The sequence below is a fragment of the Lutra lutra genome, chromosome 10 (genome assembly GCF_902655055.1).
Source record: "Lutra lutra chromosome 10, mLutLut1.2, whole genome shotgun sequence".
Taxonomy (NCBI): Eukaryota; Metazoa; Chordata; class Mammalia; order Carnivora; family Mustelidae; genus Lutra; species Lutra lutra.
In genome coordinates, this window is record NC_062287.1 from 14,564,431 (window position 1) to 14,570,430 (window position 6,000).

The window sequence follows — 6,000 nt, forward strand, 5'->3', positions numbered from 1 at the left end:
ATTTGGATGGTTTCTTTTTGCTACAGAGATTTTTTTTTTTTTTTAGATTTTATTTATTTATTTGACAGACACAGCAAGAGAGGGAACACAAGCAGGGGGAGTGGGAGAGGGAGAAATAGGCTTCCTGCAGAGCAGGGACCCCGATGCAGGGCTCCATCCCAGGACCCTGGGATTATGACCTGAGCTGAAGGCAGACACTTAACAACTGAACCACCCAGGCACCCTAGAGATAAACCTTTTGATAACACCTGCATTTATAAATGTTAGAGTACTTTGTGGTATTCTCAGTATCTTTATACCATCTTTAACACCAGGACAGAGCTACTAATAGCCACCACCTCCTTTTTTTTTTTTTTTTTTTTTTTAATTTATTTGTTTATTTATTTGACAGAGATCACAGGCAGAGAGGCAGGCAGAGAGAGAGAGGGAAGCAGGCTCCCTGCTGAGCAGAGAACCCGATGCGGGGCTCGATCCCAGGACTCTGGGATCATGACCTGAGCCGAAGGCAGAGGCCTTAACCCACTGAGCCACCCAGGCGCCCCCACCACCTCCTTTTTAAATCTAATTTTGATGTGTGTTAAATTACTAATCTGTTTAGTTCATGATTTTTAGAACCTAACTTAACAAAAATAAAATACCCTATGGATATTTAAATAGTTAAAAAATTTAGTATTCTCCATTGTTCTAAATAGTACATTATGTCTTGAAATAAATACAAATGCTTGCTATCTGTCTTCTTGAGCTGTTATTATTGAGGATGTAGGAGAGACTTAATCATTCATTGGCTTTTCTAGGGATTTTACCATCTTTGAATGGTTTATTGGTACATTTCTAAATCCATCATAACTCCTGCAGCCAGGGCAAGACATGCATTACCAGCTGACGACCAAAAGCTAACTGCATACTGGAAAAGCATTATGGCTCACGGTACAGTATTAATCCTTTAGCAGTACTGAACATTCATCCAGTCAGTCCCAAATTTATCCACTTAGAAAACCACTGCTTTAGTTTAATCAAGGGAAGTTTTCCTAAGTGATCAGCAGGAAAGTCTCCACAGCGGCTGCTGCTTTTCTGAAATGAAGTCACGCCTAACTTACTGCTGTTTACAGTAATCACAGGTGGTCAAAACTGAAACTACCTCTTCAAAAGACATTCGGTAACTTAAAATATGCATAGCAAAAGACTGAAAATTACTACTACAGTCCTAGTAATCTTCAGGGGGTTCTCTATTTCATAGAGTGAGAATTAAATTTAAAGGTATGAAATCAGCTAGCACTAATAACCTACAAGGCCTAGTTGATTCATGACATGTAATTTTTTTGGTAACCATCTGGTCACCCCCAAAAAGTCCTCAAAATAAACATTTACTACTCACTCCACTGCAACTTCCTCCTCTGCCATCCAGCACATCTCCAGTGTGTGGTGGTTAATAGTGCATGTACAGTATTTTCTTAAGTTAAAATAGCAGCGGGCTCCTCAAAGTGGCAACTTGACCTCACTAGCCAGTTACCTTTTGCCCTCCTGAACCCCAAAAGTCTTTTTTCTCCTAGTGAAGAACCGTTGAGGCTGGCTTTCACTGAATTTGTGGGTGCTGAATCATTAGCAGACAACTTCAGCATCCCTCAGATACTCGTGTAACTCCTAAATCTAGGCACTATGCTAGAGAGTAGAGACAGACGTTCATGGACAAGACTGAATGTTACCTGTTTCAGTGTTCGGTGAGACAGTTAATTAAGCGTGCAGTTACAATGTGAAAAGTGTTATAACGAGGGAAGTGGAAGGCATGCTCGAAAGAGCCTGACCCAGACTTGTGAAGGGGGTTCAAAGAAGGCTGTCCCAGGAACCAATATCAAAAGTGAATCAGAAGAGTAAGAGCCAAGAATAGAACCTGGTACACTGGGCAGGTAGAACAGCCTGTGTAAAGGCTATTAAGTCAGGGGTGCCTCGTTTGCTCGGTCATTACCCCTCTGCCTTACAGCTCAGGTCATGATCCCAGGGTCCTACGTTTGAGCCCTGCGTGGGGAGGGGGGGGGGGGGTCCCTGCTCAGCGGGGAGCCTGCTTCTCTCTCTGCCCCTACAGCTCCCCCTGCTTGTGCTCTTTGGCTATCGAATAAAATCTTAAAAAAAAAAAAAAGTTATCAAGTCAGAAGAAATCAGACACATTGGAGGTTGTGAAAGAACATACATCTGGCTGAATCTCCAGGTGGAAGTAGTGATGTAAGGTCGGAGAATGGGGACCAGATCATGAAGTGTCTTTTCTGCCATACCAGGGATTGGGCTATCTTAAGACCAGTGCATGGAAAACCATAGAAAGATTTTGACAAGGCACAATTTCTCCCCTCCCCGTCTGTCTGGTCTAGCAGCACAGGCACTTTGAATTCCAGGTTAAGGGCGCCTGGGTGGCTCAGTGGGTTAAGCCTCTGCCTTCGGCTCAGGTCATGATCTCAGGGTCCTGGGATCGAGGCCCACATCGGGCTCTCTGCTCAGCGGGGAGCCTGCTTTCTCCTCTCTCTCTCTCTGCCTGCCTCTCTGCATACTTGTGATCTCTTTCTCTCTGTTTCAAATAAATAAATAAAATCTTAAAAAAAAAAAAAAAAAAAGTCTATGAATTCCAGGTTAACAGAAGCCAGGACAGAAACCTGCATGGGGTGCATCTGAGAGCACAGGTGCCGCCCCCGCCCCCCCGCCCTTTGCTCACTATGTAGAAGCCCAGACATTCTTAGCACAAGGTGACAACAAAGAGGGGAGAGGACAGCTGCTCAAGCTCAAGCCTATTACTCATGTATGTCAGCAACTATGGTCTAAAGGTAGGATTTCTGAGGAAACAACTATGTAAAAAAATTTCTCCACATGAATGTCAATAAATACCAGAGCCTTCAGGTCATGATCCCAGGGTTCTGGGATTGAGCCTGTCACAGGGCTCCCTGCTCAGTGGGGAACCTGCTTCCCCTCTCCCTCTGCCCATCCCCCTGCTTGAGCTTGCTTTCTCTCTCAAATAAAATCTAAAAATAAATATTAGACCCTTTTTATAAGGGATCACATTGAATGTGAAACTGTCCACATTGCACACTTAATTATTCTATGTACCTCACGCTCTCCTTGGATAACAGTTTCTCCTTTCTTTTCCACTCCTTTCTTACATTCCCAAGTTTCTTCTGCTCTCATTTCTAAGGACAGCTCAATGCAATTAACTTTCATCATGTTTGTACAGCATTTCACATCTTCAAACCATATGCACTGACTTATTTCATCCTTGACTTTCCCCTGAGTTATGTGGCATCAATGACATGCCCATTTGGCAGGAATTCAACAGAAACATTAAATGACTTGGCTAGGACCCCATGAGTAGTAAGTGACACCCCAAACTGGGCCCAGGTAATGACCCCATGTTGTCATCTATGCCCTGACTTCATGCCTGACCACCTTGGAGACCTCCCTGTGTGGCATTTCCACAGTTCCATTCTGTATTACTGTTCTGTCTGTTCTCAGGCTTACCTGCCCTACTACCAAGCTACTTAAGCTTTATTGTCCCATCAGCTGTCATCCCACCTAATCTCAAGTAAAGTGATATCCAGCTTTGTGACACTTAGTATTTCCTAAATAGTATAGTTTTTACTTCTACCAGAAATGAACTGGTCACCAGTTGTGATCACTCAAGGTAACTACAGCAGCAGTTCCGCCAGAGTCCCTTAGCAGGAACTCACCAACCTGTGAACCTACCGCAACAAAACATTGCCATGAAGCCTGTAGCTTTGTTTTAATCTCATGCTGCTACCAGCTTCTGCTTCAGCCCCCCAGTTTCCAACCAGCCCCATAAAAGCCCGCTTTTAATCACATGATTGCTCAACTATCCCTAATGGTTGCAGCTCATCAGTCACCAAATCATTATTTCATTTTTTTAAGGTGGTTTTTTTTTTTAAGATCTTATTTATTTGCGAGAGAGTGCGCACATTAGCAGGAGGCGGGGTACGGCAGAGGGAGAACATCTTCAAGCAGATTCCCCACTGAAAGCAGAGCCCCACTCCCTGTCGGGGCTCTATCTCACGACCCCCCAAACCATGACCTGAGCCAAAACCAAGAGTTGGACGCTTTTACCAACTGAGCCACCAGGCACCCCAACCATTCTTTCTTTAAGATTTTATTCATTCGTTTGATAGAGCATGCACACAAGCAGGGGGAGCAGGAGGCAGAGGCAGAGGGAGAAGCAGGCTCCCCATTGAGCAGGGAACCTGATGTGGGACTTGATCCCAGGACTCTGGGATCATGACCTGAGCTGAAGGCGGGACACTGAACTGACTGAGCCACCCAGGCGCCCCATTCTTTATTTCTTGACAGTTTTTTTTTTTCCTCCCTGCTCACTGTCATTCTACAAAACTACTTAGATCTTAATAATTGGCAGTTTCAACATACACATGGATCAGTAGCTTTCAAAGTGTGGTCCCTGGACCACAGCAGCAGCAACATCACTAGGAAACTTAGAAATGAAAATTCTCAGGCTCAGGGGCACCTGGGTGGCTCAGTCGTTAAGCGTCTGCCTTAGGCTCAGGTCATGATCCCAGGGTCCTGCGATCAAGCCCCACTTTGGGCTCCATGCTCGACGGGAAGCCTGCTTTCCCTCTTCCACTCCCTCTGCTTGTGTTCCTGCTCTCGCTCGCTCTGTCTCTGTCAAATAAATAAATAAAATCTTAAAAAAAAAATTCTCAGACTCAGACCTAGAAACTCTGGGGGTAGGATATCTGTGTTTTTATTGGCTCTTCATGTAATTCTGACATAGGCTAAAGTCTGAAAACCACTGACACAAATGATCCAACAAACCAGCCTCCTGGTTCTTGTTAAAGTCCATTGACTAGATCTTTCCCCTTCCTTGGGCACTCATTCCCAAGTCATTACCAGTCTTTTCAACCACTCCATAGTTTGAATTTCATGCATCCCTCTCTCTGACTGCCTATGTCTGGCCAGCCCATTTCCCCTCATACATTAATTTGGAATCCCTGTGACCACCGATAAGTGGATGCTACCATCTCCCTCACCATCCTGATGTCCTTCTTTACTTCCTCACCCACCTTACATATATTCCACGGTCACGCCTGTGAATATACCCCCCCAACATCCTTGCCTCTCACTCCCTTCGTTGTGCTCATTTGCCAAACCACATCCTCGGCTAAGTCTGCGTGCTCTGCCCTTGCACTGGTGTAGCTGGAGAAAACAACGAAGTTTGGCTAGTCTCACTGTAAGAATAGAAATTCCTTTACAGAACCTTAAGAAAGCATTTAATAGGGGCGCCTCGGTGGCTCAGTGGATTAAAGCCTCTGCTTTCGGCTCAGGTCATGATCCCAGGGTCCTGGGATCAAGCCCCCTCATCGGGCTCTCTGCTCAGCAGGGAGCCTGCTTCTGCCTGTCTCTCTGCCTGCTTGTGATCTCTCTCTGTCAAATAAATAAATAAAATCTTAAAAAAAAAAAAAGAAAGCATTTAATACTACCTGATAAGCATACTTTATTTCTTCGACCCATGATTATTTTCTGTCCACAGATGACTTTCCTCCTATTTTACTAAGAAAATTGAAGAAATTGGAGAACTTCCATTGTCTTCATCTACTTCCTACTGTCTGCACTCATGTGTATGCTCCCTCTTGCCTATACTGGGTTGCTCATGCTCCTTTTTATTTTAAGATTTTATTTTCAAATAATCTGTATACCCGACGTGGGGCTTGAACTCACAACTCCAAGATCACACCTCACACGCTCCACGGACTGAGCCAACCAGTCACCCCGCCGTTCTCTTTTTTTTTTTTTTAAAGATTTTATTTATTTATTTGACAGAGAGAAATCACAAGCAGGCAGAGAGGCAGGCAGAGAGAGAGAGGAGGAAGCAGGCTCCCTGCTGAGCAGAAAGCCCGATGCGGGGCTTGAACCCAGGACTTGGGATCATGACCTGACCCGAAGGCAGCGGCTTAACCCACTGAGCCACCCAGGCGCCCTGCCGCCGTTCTCTTTTTTAAA